At 40.0% G+C, this 18,238-nt stretch overlaps 1 long non-coding RNA gene across 2 annotated transcripts in view; it reads left to right on the top strand.

Moving 5' to 3' along the window:
• The window catches only part of LOC133277982 (uncharacterized), a 104,791-nt gene that overhangs the window by 22,541 nt on the left and 64,012 nt on the right, over nt 1-18,238 (top strand). For both annotated transcript variants that reach the window (XR_009746416.1, XR_009746415.1), the window contains exon 2: nt 5,100-5,223. This is a non-coding gene — a long non-coding RNA (uncharacterized LOC133277982). The remainder of the gene's footprint in view (nt 1-5,099; nt 5,224-18,238) is intronic.

The raw sequence follows: 18,238 nt of genomic DNA, 5'->3' as shown, positions 1-18,238 counted from the left end.
TTGTAAGAACAGGTTAAAGGACTACTTTCTATAAGGTTAAAGAACTTTTAGGTTTCATATTTTAACAAGAGAAAAAAAACCCAAAAGGTTTAAGGACTTAGGGTTGCTTTTTGACTTTGTAATATGCTCTGCTGTGGACCCTGAGGAGTCAGCATTAGCCCTTAGGTGTCATGTTGCCCCAGAGAACAAGTGATGGAGCCTGTTCTGAAAATTGAGAGAACAGGGAATTCGAATTAACAAATTTGATGATGGTTGTATGAAGCTGTGACTGAGAAAACAAATGCCTGGGTGAAAAGATGGTGGTACACTCTTATGTATCGCATTTAGGGCAGTTTCCTGCACATGGAAAACTCAACATTTATTTCCCCTATCTGCCTGCTTCCAGCTTAAATTTGCCTCATCTCCTGCCCAGGTCTGATTGCAGGTTCCCAGCCTCTGAGGTTTCCTGGCTAGTAGGGCTGTGAAAGGTGCTTGAAGCTTGAACTTTCTGCCAGCAGAGGAGGAAACCAAATTGGACTTCCTACATCTTGGCCACATTTTTTCACCGCTAGGGCATTGGGTGAAAGAATGTCACTATATCCCGTGTCAGCTGTGTTTCAGAGGGAAGGGTGGTAGCTGTCTGCTTTTCAGTAGAAAGATCTTCAAGCGGACAGTTCACAAAGATGTTGTAAGGTGTGTGAGCTCTAAGAGAAAGATGGACTCCTGCAGGAGAAGCAAGATACACTCCTGAAAGAGGCCATTTAGATGGCAATTTAGATAGCATTTAGCTCAGCGTGAACACCACTTGGATGTACTGACTGTCTCTGTGGAGCTTCTGTAAGCTTTAAGAGCCTCATTCACAGTGATGGATGGCACTGGTGAGAATTGGTGAGTATCTGTGATGCTCTGTGTTGGTAGAAATAAGTCTTTTTGGAAAGCTGATCCTTGGCTTAATAAGTGTGCAGCTTAACTGCGCACTTCTGAGGGACTCATCAGGGCTGCAAAACTGGAGTGTCTTGCGTACGTGGTATTAAATGGGAGGAGAATGTTGAATCCAGGAGAACTAGAAGTTCCCTTAAGCAGAGGAACCCAATGTTGCTGGTTTTGTTTGTAAAAGTATGCATGGAAGAATCTGTGAATGTATAGATCTAAGGCTGTGGAATGGATGGCTAAGGCCTTGTATTAAAATCCATTTTTTGTGGCCATATTGGAGTCTTGCAAAAAAACCTGCTGGCATTTCATTTATGTGAGTTTTGGGTTACCTTAGAAAAAGGGCAGATAACACTCTCCAGATTACCCTTCCTCAGTTCTTTCACTGTCATTCCATTGTAACCTTGACTGTTACAATCTTGCTTAAGTAACACGAGGGATGATTTGCATCAGAGTCCCTGCCCCTGTTAGTCCTCAGATCTTTGCCTTTGGTTTATTTTCTGACTTGCTTTGTTTGTAAAAGGAGGCTGAATGTAGTATGAGCTAAGGTCTTATATTTGATAAAATGTGCTATTGGAGTGCTAGAGAAATCAGGACCTATAGTTTATTCAAGTGTAGCAATTCCTGAAATTCCTAATAAATCAGGATATGGTTAGCCTTTTGAGAGTGGCTCTTGCCTGTAGGATCCATTAGTGTCTGAGTCTGTAGCTTTTAATTTGCCTGAGGAGCTCTGAATTCATAAGGATTTTATTTGGCTTCTGCAAAGGAGGTTTCATTTATGGTTGTTGTTTTCCTCCACTGAAGGAAATGCAAAGCTATTACCTGTAAGCCTGCAGAGGTGAGTGGCTGGGGCTTTGCTTCTATCAGCTGTGCTGGTGGTAAATCTTCCTGAGGACAAGGCAATGAATAGAAAACCTAAGCTTTAATTGACAGGCTCAGACATGAAAAGAGAGACCTGTTTGATGCATTTCTCATTACTGGGCCAACAGAAGGTCAAGCTAATTAGTTCTCTTGATAACTTGCTTACTTCACTGTGGGAAAACTTGAATGTGTCTGAACAAAACTGGTTTGCAATTCAACAGAGAATTACCTTCCAAAATCATTAAAGAAACATTAAGGAAATCACAAGTGTAATGCACCTGAGCAGATTACAAGGTTCTGTTAAAATGGTGCATATTTAAAATTAGATACAATTTCTGCCTTCATTTAATGCACCTTCATCTCTTTAATGAGGACTCTTGTGAATTTTATAAAAGGGGAGTGGAAACTGTCCCAGGGCAACACTGTTTTACCAGTTGTTGTCTGGATCTAAGGCCAAATCTAAGGCTGATAGTACTTTATCTAGTTTGAGTCCAGTGAGTGTGTGCTCTGCGCTGAGGCTGGTTTTGCCTCTTACGTTTGTCAATGTGTATCATAATTATTTAAGGTTAATGTGGTCTTGGCAAGGGGAAGTTAGTCACGTTAATGTATTGCAGTATTTTACCTAAGAGTGAAGGATGTTTACAGCTCCCTTGGGAGAGCAAGTCTAGGGAAAACAAGAAGTTGAATTCCTGAAACAGAAAGTAGTTCCCCAGTAATGCAACTACTTTGCATGTTGATACATCTAGTCCAAAAAGCACCATGGGTTTAGCTGCTTTGTGCAGTGGAGGAATAAGCCTCTAGGGGTGTACTTGAATGCTTTCTGAGAACAGTGTCAGAGATAACTGTCTTGTAAAGTGATTAATTTTTTCCTTAAACATGCTCTGTGGTTCACATCAAAAGGGGATACAGATCTTGATAGCAGAAGTAATGTACAGGTGAACTAATTGTAAAAAATGGGAAGTATTTCAGTGCGTATTTTTCTGTTGGCTTTCTCTTGCAAAAAGGGCCCAGTTTTAGTAGAATACAGCAAAATTTGGCTTAAACACAGGGGTTAAGATTTTTTTTCTTTGAGAGTCCAAGTATGAATAATGTACTAAATTGTCTACTTTTGTCTTTCTTAAAGTGTGTTTAAGTCCTAAATATCAACTCTTTAATGTCAGTTTTGTGTTTAACTTCCCCTTTGAGAGAGAAGGGGAAAAAGCATTTTCATTTTTGTTTGTTTCTGTAGTTAATCCTTCTCTCCTTAACACCTTCTTCTGTGGTCTATTCCCTGCTGGCTCCTTCTGTTTTGCCTTGACATCTAGGCTTGGATCATGCATAAACAACACCTGATGGTGTCAGTGGGACCACTGCATACATGAGTGTCCTCGCAGTAGTGCCCTGCCAGTAGTAATGACATTCCAGCCCAAGTTTGACATTGATACCTGTTCCAAAGGCAGAGAGGAACTTTATCACATGCTTGTGTTGAAAAACACATGCATATGATTTTAAAGGGTTTTTCTTTTTTTTTTTAACGTGTCTGAAAGGCAGCCCAGCCCACACTGCTGCTTTAATAATTCTTCAGTATGAAGCTGTATATATGTGTGTATCTGTACAAATTGTGTGTGTATATAAGAAAAAACCCGGAACTGTGAGAATCCTACTTTTTTGTGTTTAATATTTGCATTAGTCAGTTGCTAAAATGAATCTTTGAATTATTTTTGGTGCATAATTTATTTTGATGTGTCTGTTACTCTTTTGACTTCCCAGACAAATCTAAAGAAGTCATTTAAGAACCTTTTTCCTTGAGACCTCAGACACTATTTCTGTAGCTGTTGTCAATAAATGGAAATTGGTTTCCATGTGCCATCAACACATAGTCCAGTGAAAAGATCTTTCTTTTTGCTCTGGAGTTTAGAGTTCATTCCTCTTTTTCCACAGAGCTACATAAGAGACATGATCTGGTTGCAGTTCAAATACCGATGTCACTTCATGCAGGTTTACTGTGTGTCTTGTAATAATTAGAGACCATGTGTAATGGTGCCTTTTCCCGCATTTGGATTTGTGTTAATAGACGGCAGCTGCTCTTTCTGTTACTGAAATAATCACAAACTCTTTTGATTCTGGTGTTAGTATGGATGAAATCATATTACTGGTCATAATGCTTACTAGTCTGAGTGTTCCCCTTGGCTCTGTGTGACAAAAACTGTGTGTAAGTGAAATCTGTTTGAACTGTATTTGGACACCTTAATGAAGTTCTTTTTAAACTGAAGTCCTCCTGGAAACCTACTGTTAAAAATTCAGCATTTGAGTTTTGTGGTATATATGAAGTCAAGGACTGATCTGGACAGAATGAGTTTTGTTGTGTAAATGGTGAACAAGGAGTCACACTGATCTGCAGCTAAGACCAGCAGTGTTTTTACTACTTGACACCTTTGTTCTTCCTTACATAAGCATCTTGATAAAAGAGGAAACGTACTCTACTATTGGAATTGAGAAAAGTTTTATTTGTTATATTTGCAGTAATATATGGGTGGTAGCTGTACTGCTGGAAGTGGACCCAAGTGGAAGTCATGCTAATACTCTGTTTTCATGGCCTCATTGTGTAAATACTTAAGTTCTTCCTTGTCATGTAGGTCCATGGGTGTAGTGCACACAGATTGATGAGCATCATGATAAAATCAGGGGTCTGGCTACAATGTGTATGTCATCCCTGGATGGATTGTTCTGTAACACTAGCAAGTGCTTTGAAGTCTTTTTGAAGCAGGCTAGTTTTAAATTAGTACATTTAGCAATGACCTGCTTCCTATTTTACTTTGGATCAAAGCTTTGAGGCTGCTGTTCCGCAGCAACAGGCTGTAGAAGTTTGGGTGGGTGAGGAATTGGGACCCTATGGGACTTTTGCATGCCAGTGCACTGGAAGTGCAAAGGTCAAATGGGAGCCCTGAGCCCTAACCTTAACATAGCACTGTCTAACCTAGCAGGCTGCCCTTTGCTAAACCTTGAAGTGCACAGTTTACAGTTGATACTAATCACATACCAGTATTAAACACAAATGCAGTATGTGCTCATGCAAGAGCAGTGAGATGTGGGTCTGTGTGAGTGAATAGAAGTAAAGGAAGCAGAGATGGCAGCTCATGTGGAGCAGGATTCCAAATACAAAGTGTTCCACATTTATCTGGGAGAAGAGAGAACTGAAGCCATTAAGTTACAATTACTTGACTCTCTTTGTCTCTGAACCACAGAAACAGTATGCACATTTTAATAACGTTGTGGTATGAGTAAGGACATCATTGTGCACAATTCTTTTGCTGACTCTAGTAATAAAGCATTCTGCCCTTTATTTATAGGACTGCCTCAAGGATCTGACAAGAGAAATTGAGTATGCTGCCAAGATATTAAATGAAATTCCCCAGAAAGACATTCAGTGCACTAAAAGAGCCTCAAAGGCAGAAAGGGAAGGAAATGGGCAAGGTAAGTCATACATAATGATCTCAGTTGGCGTCCATTGATCTCATCCAGAATCCTTTGAGAGTAGAATATCCATAAAAGTCTTTTAGATTCACTTGGATATTGTGGGTAGTGTTTGTGCTTACAGACATGTACTGTGCAGCACTAGGTGAACTGTGACAAGCCATTTGCTTATGACCCAACTAATTAAAAAATAAAAATAAAATTGTTGGCTCAGTCCCTTGCTGTTAATCTGAAAAGTCAGCAAAGGAATGCAGATTTTATCCAGAATATCATCATTCTCTCTGTAGTTTACACCCGTTTTCCCTGAAGGAGAAGCACCAGTAAGGAACTGTACTAAAAGAGATGAAAGGTCCCTTGAGCCTGTGCTTTGTCTCCAGTGGAAGGCAGTGATAGATACTTGGGTTGAAGATAGGAACAGGACAAGCACATAGAGATGTTCTTCAGAACTGTGATTCTTAGCTGTCTGTGGCTTGGAACCTTTCTGAACCATGTGGATTTATCTACTTTGGTTTTGAACTTTATGAGTTCCCACTCACAATGAACTATGTGCACCCACACGGCCTTGTACAGGATGTTCCAAAGGTGAATTATATGTTAATTTCAGTTTCTGTGTTGTGTTCAGTGCTTCCCCTGAAATTTCACTTGATGCTCCCTAGTTCTTCCGTTGTAGAATTCACAGGTGCTGACCCTTCCTGTTATGCTTCATGTGACTTCAAATTTCCCACCCTCTATCTCCTTTCCTACCAGAGAAATTCTCATCTACTTAAGTTGTTCCTCGTAACAGAAGTTGTTCTGTTCATGTATCTAACCTACCTGCTCATGAAGCTTTTGTTGTATAAGGAAAATGGGTGTTTGAGGGGAGAGCTGTCTGTAGTTCAGTTTTGTAACATCCCTGGCCTGAAAATGGAGGTCTTGAGATGAGAAAACTCTTGTTTTTCACCATATCCAGAAGTTCTGTGTTTCAGGTGGCTGTGTAAAGCAAAAGGTATTGATATCTATGGATCTTTGACAAACATTTTTATCTTTTGGGAAATTGTATTGTGATCAAAGGAACTGCTTGTGATGTGAGGAAAGCACTAATAAGTTTTGAAGGTCTTGAACACTACTAGTGTTCAAGTTAATGTTCAAGTGTTCCAGTGTTCAAGGTGAGGTTGGACAGGGCTTGGAGCAACCTGATCTAGTGGAAGGTGTCCCTACCCCGTCACAGAGGGTTGGAACTGGATGAGCTTTAATGTCCCTTCCAACCCAAACTAGTCTGGGATTCTATGAAGTTCTGTAAAAGCACAGTGCATGGTATTTTTTCTTGGTTTTGGTCTCCTGTGTTGGGAGGGAACATGTTGCAGAGCTGAGTTTGCGCTTTCACTGTAATGCTTGCACAGCTTCTTTGAGAAGATCTCATAGTAAGCACAGATATTTCACGAAGGATCAATGAAAAGTACATTCGTGTTCCCAAAATGCACTTAACACTTTTATGTCAACATTTTCCTGCAATACAGGAAGGTGATGCAAATATTTCTTAATATTACAAAGGGCTTCTAACCCATATCCAGAGAAAATGGAACACTGCTGTGTCTGTGGCTCTGTGAGTGAAGACACAGGAGCTGATCGGAAAATACGCAATCACTGTCAGCTCGGAAACTTTCTGTACATCTAGCTTGCAGTTTGCTGTGTTAGACATTGTTTACTGCTACTTAGTAGTCTTGTGCACAAATCTAGTTTTCTAACTGAGAAGGATGAAAGCATTTAAGCATGATTCGTGGTTTTTTTTTGAGGTGGTGGTTCTGGTGTTGATGTGATGCCGTCAACTAAGGTATCAAACCCAAGAGTGATCATGAATCAAGAGTCACCTAAATCTTTTGGGTAGGTGGTGGTTCTGTGTACCAACATTATATTGTGAATTACATTTCTAATCCTTCTGTTTCCTCTTGCAGCAGAAACAGAAGGGAATTCTAGTTTTACTGTGTTCATGAAAACAGTGCTAGTGCATTACCGTCTTTATTTAAATGATACTGAGGAAGTGCTTGAAGCTGTAGAAACTGTGTAAGAAATACTGAGGTTGTATCGTCTGAAATGTGCCAGTCTCCTTAATTTTGCTGTAATCACTGATTTGGGTAACTGGCAGAGGGTGTAATATCTCTTACTATTTTGTTTTCCTTTGTTAAATCAACCATTTAACTCTATTCTCCAGTTTATATAAGGTAGTTCATTACATGCTTTGTATACACAGACTCTAGATAGCATTAGACAGGCAGATGTAAGCTTCATGTTTGCATCTCACAGATTTTCACTGGGGTTTTCTGGTATGCTCAGATTGCTCTGGGGTACAGTAACAAACAGAACATTCTCATTGTGACAGTCCATGTCCTTTCCGATAGGAATGTTACCTGCATGGTACAGGTGTAGTGAGTGATGCTATTGCTGAAAAACTGGAATTTGTCCATTTCAGTTAAAACCTTAAATCCACAACCAAGAGGGACAGCACTGTGGCTAAGGATTGTAATAGTCCACATTGACACTCTGCTGGCCCAGATTTATGCTCCTGTCATGTGAGGTGGTCTCGTATGTAAATATCATTCAGGTTTTCCCCCAAAAGGAAAAGAATGTAGTGATGCCATGTAACATGCTTTGCACACAGATCTGTATAGACTTGTTAAAAAGAGTCTAAAGCTGGTAATAGGCTTAACACAGTTGTTTTGTTCACCACTGAAATGCAGGAAATACAGCAGATGTCCTGTACCCAAAATTAAACTGGTTTGGGTATCTTTATTCTTACAATTGAAACAACTCTGACTGCTTTGGAAAAGCAGTGAGTTATGGCCTGGTTTGCACTTAGGCTTGGGCTCAAACACCTGTGTGACACTAAATGAAAAAAATCTCTCAAAGTTTGATAAGCAAAAGATGTTGGTGTTTAAATAAAAACCCACTTTGAACCTGAGCAAATTCTTCTCCCTGCTCCATGACATTTCTATTAGAGTTTTTATTGATTGCAGAAGGAGCTTTAAATACTGTCTCTTCCAGCATTGGACCTCTTCCCTAAACAGCTGCACCTAAATTCTAGCAGATGTTTCTCTATTTTAGGCTTTTTGAAACCTCTGAGGATTATTTCCATTTAAGTACATTAGGACCAAATGGTGAATTACTGAAAGTCAAGAAACTTCACTTGTATCATAAAAGTGCTTTCTAATAAATAGAATAGGCAATATCAAGGCCTTTATTATTGTCTTCTGGATCAAATTGCTACAAATTAGTCCATATTTAGTCCAGTAAAACACTTGTGATTACTTTGTATTGAATAGGAACTGTGACGAAGTAACGTGGCAGTTGAATGAGCTGATGAATTAAAAAGGAGAATCTTCTACAGCTGGGAACCTCTTTGATGTGTCATTTATTATTTCTGTGCTCCACCATGTGCTGGTGACTTCCTTACAGTCTGCCTGTGTGTGTGTGTATGTGCACTAGGACTCTCAGTTTTGCTCCTGATGTTCAGATGATAGGGACCCAAAGCCGCCAGCCCAAACCCCATCTTTGGAAACTGCACTGGTTAAAACAAGCAACTAAACTGGCAGGCAATCAGAGGGTGGCCATGGCAGAGACAGTAAGGGATTTTAAGATCCTCAGCTGGTAATTTCTGCTTGGATAGGTTCTCCTACTTCTGTCATCTAAATTAGAACATTTCCTTTAAATTTATAAAGTGAGTGCGTGCCCTGTCTCACAGAATAAACAAATTCATTTTCATCATCTGTAGGTGTTAATCCCTGCCACACTAATTCAGAATTCCTAATGAGTTTTTGGCCATCATTTTTGGAACAAAGCCAGTTAGAGGGATGTATTTTAAATGGAGGTAATGTTAGGAAGGATATTTATGTGAATAAGAAGCTGTAGCAGTAGTAGAAAATTCTATTTTTAGTATAGTTTCTAGACCAAAGTCTGGTAAAAAATTGTGCCAACTTCCATGTATTGTTGTAGCTGAAAGAATAAGAGAATTGCAACTTTTTTTGATCTTGAACATCATCCTGATTTAGATCAGTGTGTTTTAAAATGCAAGCTAGCACCTGAAATTCATTTTTATACCTTCACATTGTGGCTTTTCTTGTTCATGTTTTTTTTTCCACCCCACATCACCTTAGTTTGTTCTGTTAAACAGAGATGTCATTTCCTTCTCACAGGGTTTCAACGTTGAAAATAGTGACAGAAAGAAGTGATTTTTTTTATTTTTTTTTTTCTGGCAGAAGAGGCTGAACTTCTGTGTTTATGTGCTGATTGACGTTTGGGTGGTTTGGAAAAGTGGTTTTGAAGTAGCTTGAGAAAATGGAAGTGATAAAAACTAAGACATTTACTTTCATAGTTGACTTATGTCCAGCAGCAGCTGTATTGAATGGAGCAGCCCTGAACCTGGGAGGGAATGTGCTCTAGATACATACTTTATAATTTGCTTTTGCCCACAAACCAGCTTAAATGTTAGCTGTGAACTGCAAATATGCTGCCTTCGGTGATATTCGGAGGTGGTTATAGCTTTACCTGACCTTCAGTCCTAATGGTCGTATCCCTTCTTTAATTTTCTCTAGATAGCGAGCTTGTCTCATCCTGAGCATTCATCTTTGGTTGCCTTGTTTGTTTTTTCAGTGCTGCTATTTCTATGTGCAGAATTGAATTTGGGATGACATTTGTAGGAGATACTTTAGGACAATAGATTGCTCTCAATTCTGGCCTTTCTGGCCATTGCTTGGTGTTGGGGATAGCTGGACTGATGCTATCCTCAGATGAATACCATCTTTTTGCAAGCATATGCATTTCTTTTAATGAAGTTAATTGTAGTTATAGCTGCTAAAATTCTACTTCTTTTGCTTAGCTGCTGGGTCAAGCTTGAAGCCCTTTGAAACTCTGAGATCTGAGTTGATTTTTTAAGCCATTTAAAATGCACCAAGGACCTGTACTCTTGCTGTTAGAAGGAGGAATAAAAGCTTAATTTTTATTTTTAAGAAGCCAATTTCTGTAGTAATGTGGCCATCTCTTACAGGGGCTATGTGCTAAGTAATGTGCAATTACTTCTGGCAGCACGGGATTAGTGGTGTAATATCACTTCTCATATATTAATGGTTTTATGATTACTGAAATGATACTTCCAATCCCAAATGTATCCAGTGGAGCTGGATATATTTAGTCAAAGTTTTCAGGCTCTCTACAGGAAAGAATGAGGTGTCTAAGTGAAAATGTAGTCTTTGGAGATAGTACTTAGAAGGAACATTTTCTCTGTGTGTTACACATTAATCTCTATTTTCACTAGCTTTTTATTAAGAATTTCCTTGGAGAAAAGACTGCAAAATCCAAATCATCATAATAAAATATGAAAAGAATAAAAGGTAGGAGCTGCAGCAGGTTCCCATGCTCAGTAATGGTGTTTTCTCCTGGGTTGCTTCCATTAATGTGGGTGGAAATTGGAGATTTCATTGTATTTTTATTGTATTTCCTGTTACCAGTTGTATCTAGGAAGGTGCAAAACATCCTTTCTAACTTCTGAGGAGTACAAGTAAGAATAAAGGTGTTTAGAAGCATAGAGGACAAAAGACACCTGGCTGAAAAGGTGTGGTTGTTAGCATGAGTTTGCTGTGGTCGTGGCCCCATAGGAGTTCCAGGGGTGAAGCCACAGTTGCTCCCTCTCAGTGTCAGAGCACAGTGCGCTGGGCTCCTTCCTGCTCTGGATCTGCAGCAGAATGCACTCACGTTGCTAAAAGGATGTGAAGGGGCAGTATGACACAAGGCAGACAGGTCGGACCAGTAGCAGAGCAGTTCACTTCCACGGATATTCTATGATTTTGTTTTTTATTTTGAGAGGGGTATAAAGCAGACATTTCTGCTTCTACCAGGAATGGCTTGTTCCATTGTTCAGCCGGGTGTCACATTTGAAGACCTGACTAGCTGCTTGCACTCAGAGCTTTGTACAATTGCTTGTGTCATACTTCAATAATTGCTTTATTAAACCTCTAGAAGAGGGAGGCTTTATGCATCTTTTTGAATGACTTTTCCCCCCCTCCCTGTGCTGTGGTTAATGGATTAATGTCTGCTTTTGTATAGCAGGGTGGCATCTTCTGTGCTCTGTAAGTTCAGTCACTATCATATCAGGCTCTGACATGTAGTTTTGTGTAACTTAGCACTTGTGTGCTTTGCAGCACCAGTGTGACTTTCTTCTGTTGTCGCTTGGGGTTGTTTTTGTGGATGCAGTACTGACCTGGGACTCTGCTATTGCTTCCTAGAAGAGGGATGCTCCCTTCTCCTTATGGATGTAAAAGAAGGAAGGTGTCATTGCTTTTATTTATTTATGTATTTATGTCTGTGTTTGAAGGGTGGGGGAGAGCAGGGAGAAGAGTTTTCTGCAAACTTAAAAGCTCTCAAAGGAAAGTGGTGGGAGGTTATTGTCTTTCTGGGACTTGAGAAACCAAGTAGAGCAAGAAACAATAGTACTGGAGACTCATATTTGCAGGGAAATGCATCAGCTGAGGTATTCCAACAAGCCTTATCTTCTGTCTCAGCTATAATTATGTGTCTTAGAGGCTCAGTGTACTAAGGCATGATGACTACAGATGTTATCTGCTACATGATGGAAAAACAAGCACTTTAAAAGCCAAACAAACATGGTGGTTAAAGTAATCCTCTTTCCCCACAACGGTTTGTAAACCACACAAACATAAACAAATTCTATAGAATTTTGAGCAAGTGTAATCTGCTCCCATTCAGACAGAGAGGATTGTTGCTTTTCACAGCTTTAGCTTATGAAATCTGTAATGTAATTATAGTGTAGAAATAGCAAGAATGGGAGGAATTTAGCATAATGTGCAGTGAGTTTTCAACTGGGAGATAAATACAGCTATTGCAGGAAACTGCACAAATTGAGCAACACAGCTACTGAATGAAAAATACATCCTGGCCTGGAGAGCATGCTGACCTCTTCCTGGGCATGCAGCACTGGGAGGAACATGGTGGAGTTCTGCTGCCTCTTTTTAAGCAGCGAGTGAAGATCCTGTGATCTAGGTCTTGTCAGAGGTGGGTCCCATCAAAGAACTAGGAGGAAGGCGGGGGGGAGAAAGCCATGTTTTGCTTTCCTTATTCTAGGCCTTGAGCACAGTTTACTGCTGGCTGGACATTAGATGACCATCACTGGTTTTAAGCTGCCTGCTCAAGGCCCTGGTTAGCTGTTGAACTCTGGGAAAGTCCCAGAGACTCATCTTCTGTCTGCCCTGGTGCAGCAGTCAGGAGAAGAGGGTGAAGAAAGCTACTGCTGTGCCTTGAGAAACAACCTGGTTGCTCAGTAAGGGCTTGTGTCCATCCCTTTTCTGCCACTTGAAAGTGATCTCGTGGATCTCATCTGGCTGCATGAGCGCGAGAGTGTAGGTGATGCTATGGAAGTGCAAGGGTGTTTAAAAAGGCTGCTGTGAGTGTATGCATGGCCTGCTGCTCTAAAACATAAGCAATTGTGATAAAAAACTGTGTTTTTTCATGACTAGAACTACAAATATGAAGGCATTCTTCACAGCTCTTGTATCCTTCACAAATAAATTGTGGAAGGAAGTGCCTTTCTGTTGAAACACTGGAGTGGTTTAGTTAATAATGGCCAGTTCTATGTAGCTAGGAGCTGAAACACATCCATAAATAACACCAGCTATGTATGGAACAAAAAAAAAATCTGCCTTGTGCATATAGTTTGCTAATGCACCTAATAATACAAATGCTGAGTAGGCCGATATTATTTAATGTGAAATCCTCTGATTTGAAGTGCCAGCGCCTCCCATCAGAAGAAGATGGGCTCAGCTCGTGGAAACTAGTATTGTTCTGTCCTTGTGATAACTCCTCTTGAAGTTTCCTGGAGTTCAGTGAACACACACTACTTGGTGTTTCTGCCTTTGTGGACTTAGATGAGTGTCTCTCTCTCTGGTGCAGCAGACACATCTGTGTGGGAGCTTGCTATAGCTGACCTGACAGATGTAGCTGACTGTATTTGAGAATTCTGCCCTTAGGTTATCTGAGAGCTGACAGGAGATTAGGGTAGGAGGGGTGGAGGAAAGATCGAGAGAGAGAGGGGCAAAGATGAAATAATGAAGGAAGGGGAGAAAAGCTAAGACGTTCCTGTTGTCTAAACAGAATATGGATGAGGTGTTTGGTTTTGTTTTGTCTTTCCAAATGGGCTTTGTCCAAAGAAGATAGAACTCCTAACTCAGGGCTGGAAAGCATTTGTTTTGTGCTCACTGTTCAGGTGTGTTTCAAAATTGGCACCTTTATGTGCCATATAGCAGGGGAAATGAAATGTATTTACAAAAATGCCTTTTTTTTTTGCCATAAAAGGTCAGTCCTATTTACATGCATTGGCTGGATCTCACCTCCTCAGAGGAACCCCATGTGTATATTGGAACTCAGTCAGCTTTGCTTTTTAATGTTATGTGATTTGAACTGTCCTCTGCTGCTGTTAGCTTTGAGGCTAATTTTTAGTATGTGCTCTGCCTGTGCCAGCAATATAGAGCCTGTCTGTGATATGGCTTTGAGGCTGGACAGGCACACAGCAGGTAACAACCTCTACCTGATCGCTCACAAGCAGCAGTAATGGCATGAAAGGGCAAGTCCTCTCAGTACAGTTCTGATAGTCTACATTCTCTTCTTCACCAATTCATTATACGTGAGTGGGAAGTGATCAACAGGCCTTCCTCATCCCGTGAATGTTCATCTACCTTGGTACCAGGTGGAGCTGGCTTCTGTCATGGGCTGGGGGAATTGTGGCAGCGTGTACCCTCCTCACCACGGACTGTGTGAACTCCCCTGTCACAGGGTCCCCTACCCATGACATACAATGAAGTATGCAGTCTTGCAGATGGTTTCTCTCTTCTGGGTATTGTATCAGTATGAGGGAGACATGTAAAGACTCACGGGGCAGGCATGAGAATTGAGCACTAGCATTCATTCTTCAGTATTTTAACCTTCCCAGGAATGAAGCTGTAGATTAACTAGCCGTATTTACATCCCTATTAATCATATTCAGGCAATAAAATAGCTTCTCTCCATTGTGGAGATAGGAAAGCATAGAAAACAACATAGAAAGGTAATTTCAACTGTGTTTTAAATTAAATGTGTTAACCCTCTCTATACAGGCACCGTGTCAGAGCTGGAGTGGCTTTAACTTGCTTTACATGTTACACAGCATTGAGGCATTTTCATTTTTAAACGAGAGGGTTCACTCCAGGGTTTATAGCACTTTCTACAGAGAAGCCCATATGCATGTTTTCAGCAGAAATGTTTCCAGGCTTTTGATGAGCAGGTTATTTTGTAATTGCTCAGCTCTTGATGCTCTCATTTTGTTTCAAGGCATGTGTTAATGAACTGTGTCAGGAATCAGAGGACTCTGGGTGGACTTCTGGACTCTTCTTGTATGGCTACTCTTGCCTTCATTGAGCTGGTGGAGGAAGGGCATTAAGACAAGATGGCAGTGAATCAATGTGCTGGCTGTGCATTTAAAACCACCTCTTCTTGGCATCTCTGCTCTAGTAAAGCTGGCACATCACCTAGTAGGCAGGCGGTGTGCCATACTGACAGATGGCTTTGGAAGCCAGCAGCCAAGAGGCTATACATGAGCATCAACTGCATTTGTTGAGGGCAGGATACCAAGCCAGAAATGTCAGTGGTTTTCAGTCCAGAGCTGCTGAACCTCTATGCAAGAGAATGTCATTGATGCTTCATCTCAGAGCTTGATTAACTGGGTAAAGGTAAAGCTGGAATTCCCAGATAAGTTTCTGTCTAGTCTTAGATCAAATTTTGCCTGCCCCAGGGTATAAAAGGAAAAGGCTATTGCACTGACCCTTCTCTCTGTAGAAGGGACAGTAACACATCCTGATCTGCTTCTGGTTAATGAGATAAAGCTCCTGGCTACCTCACGGGTTACTTTCAATATTTTTTACTTTCTTTTTAAACCTGGACAATATTTCTGTGGTTAGAATCCTTTGGAAGTCTCAAGTTAATACTAAGATACTGTGTGATGGAGATAGCATCCGTGTTGTAGCAGCCTAGTAAACTGCTGATGGGCTTTCACAGGGCAATTGAGTGGGACTCTGGGTTTCTAAAAGCAGCCCTTTGCTGACGTAGCACCACAAGGCATGAAATTACTGAGCTTCATCTTCCAAATTGCAAGCTTTTAATGAAATGTTCTGATTGGAAAGCAAATGGTAGGAAACTTCTTCCAATTCTTTTTATATAATTGAATTTGAAAGAATAATTTGTAGCCAATGTATTTTTTTAAAAAAAGAACTTTATAGAAAACTCTGGTTTAGCAAATCTGAACACCAGCTGGCACCTAGAGAAATATTGTCTGTGATGATCTGTGGGTCCACAGCATGCACTTTTAAACTGGGTGATTACACTGATTAGCTTTATTCATACAATAATCAGATCAGTGTCTGCTGAAATGAGGGGGTTTTTATTTTGTGACATAAGAAGATTATTTTCATTTAGTAGGTTTCAGCATTTGTTAGTGCCAGTATGCTAAAAAAAAAAACCACAAATTTTGCCTGTTGTCATGTGGGACAGTTGGAGCACAGTGAGTAAATTTGTGCTGAGACAGGAATGGATCTCATGGGGAATGCTTTAGTGTGGATTTCCATGCTTTGCAAAGGAAATAATGGTATTTCAGACTGTCAGTTTCTCACCTAAACATTTATTTCTATTGCAGTGGTACCCAGAGGCCCCTCCCGGTAGGGACCAGGTTGCACCGACAAGGTGAACTGTTGGTCCAGGGAAGCCGATGATAACCGTGCACCCTGGCTAAGCTTTCCCAGCACTGCCAGGCTGTGATGGCAGTGGTACTGGTAAGTTCAGAATTGCAATCCACTATCACTGTGCTGAGCTGGTTTTCTGCACAGTCTGAAAATCCTCATCTTTATTTTCCATACCATGGTCTTAATTTTCCCATGTTACATTAGGGTAAAATGAAGACTAAAATTTGTAATTTGTTGCAGTACCTTGAACATATATAGAGACCAGATTTGATTCATTGCTTCCCTTTGACATTTGACCTAGGAAAGGAATATCTATAATTTACATAAGAAACTTGGAAGATGCATCAGGCTCAGTAATAGGTATTCAAACCAGAATGAAGTCTACATTTTTCCTATTTATTTGAATTTTAAGCAAAATGAAAGCTAATTGGTACTCTTCAGTAAAAATTGGTTGTTTTCCTATCAAATACTACTTCAGCCTTATTAATAATTCAGCCAAGATTCTATTGTTGGCCTGTTTTTTTTAAAGCTTTATTGCATATTGTTATGTCTCCCAAGTATTATGACTGAAAAGTGCATTTGTGGGTCTTCCAAAATTCAGATAACTCCATAAATCTCCCTCAATCAGTAATGCATTAATTAAGAAAATGTATTGTTCATGCTTTTTGAACACAGACGTTCATTATTTTGCTTGATGAAGTGACCTTAGCCAGAACTTGTTAATGTCCAAAGGGGTAAGCTTGTAACCTCAGTAATGTGGTTAATTTTAATTAGTCAAAGACATGCTCAGGCTCTCTGTAGCTTTGAAATATTTGAATTCAGTTTTGATGGCATTATTCTCAGGGAGCATGAAACAGATGCACATAATTCTTGTTAGCATATTACTTGAAATTGACTTCAAACACGTGTTCACTGTAAATTGTTAGACTGAGTTCATCTACTGGGAATCCAGTCTGCCTATTTGCCTTATTTTGTAATTACTACTACTATTACTGTTTGTAACTCACGCCTAGGAGCCTGGATCACATTGTGGGCCTTTTGTATGCTGAGATCTGGATGTAAAGTCTCTGCTCCAACAGTTCAGAATTACAGCTTTAGAATTTCTCACTTGGTTTTATCTTAGACAAGACTAACTTCTGTAAATGAGAGATTTTATTCCAAATTACAACTTTTAATTTTATTTTTTGAGCATCTTTGTGGTCCTTCTCTGGACCTTCTCCAGCCTGTCCACATCTTCTGTGCAGAGCAGGGACCAGAACACAACGCAGAAGTCCAAGTGTGGCCTGACAAATGCTGAGTACAGCAGGATAATGCCACCTTTATCTCTGCTGGTGATGCCCTTATTAATATTCCCCAGCATCTTCTTGGCTTTCTTTGCTGTAGCAGCAAACTGTTCACTTCTATTGAGTGAACTGTTACAGAAACAAATAAATAAAAATTACTGTGATATTTTTATTTTAGGTTAACCTGGTGGAGAATCTCTACTTTTTAATACTTTGAGAATATGTTTTTACAACTGAAATTAAATATTTTTACTTGTACATCTAAAAACAGAGGTATAAGAAGAATAGAGAGCATGTAGGTGTCTCGTAATCCTTTGTAAGCTTCTGTGCACTGCTTCATTGTCCAAGTATGAATTTATACGCTCCTTTCCTCACCAGAGCGTTCCTAGCAGAAATGCATTCCAAATGATTCTGCAATTTTTATTTTATTACTTTCCATGCTCTAAAGACAAGAAATACTCTAAATAGTCTTGTTACAGCTGAGTGTGCTGCCTCCTGTGTAGTCCCATTGCTTCACCAGAGTTCCTTGGATTTTGTCTTCAATCAGTATGTTAAGATAGCCCAGCTGTAGAATAAGGCCTTGAGTTTGGGACAGAAGCAGCTTGTTTGCAGAGTGTGTGTGGTTTTTATGTAGATGAATATCTTGGTTTTGGGGGATTGGTTTTATTGATTGTAGGGGAACAGTAGTTCATGACTTCCCTGTGTAGCCACTGACTAGTATATTTTTGATGACCTTCTTTAAGCAAAGAGAAGGTTCAGTTTTCATGGTGACTCATGTCAAATCGTAGCAAGCCATTGCTTTCTTGCTGAGATGGTATGAAAAGATTGACTGAGTATAGCAATAATGCTGTTCCTTGCTAGGGTGGAGCTTTATTTTGCAGTCTCGGCTGTAGTTTTCTTCCTGCCAAGACTAAAAGAAGGTGTAAAGTTAACAGTGAATTTTCTGCAAAATTGACCTCCCTTCTGGAAGTGTTGGGAAACATT

This window comes from Pezoporus flaviventris, unplaced genomic scaffold (genome assembly GCF_033815535.1).
Source record: "Pezoporus flaviventris isolate CSIRO_AGI_PZ_B2104156 unplaced genomic scaffold, CSIRO_AGI_Pfla_v1 ptg000063l, whole genome shotgun sequence".
Lineage (NCBI taxonomy): Eukaryota > Metazoa > Chordata > Aves > Psittaciformes > Psittacidae > Pezoporus > Pezoporus flaviventris.
This window is presented reverse-complemented; position numbering and strand designations above follow the sequence as displayed.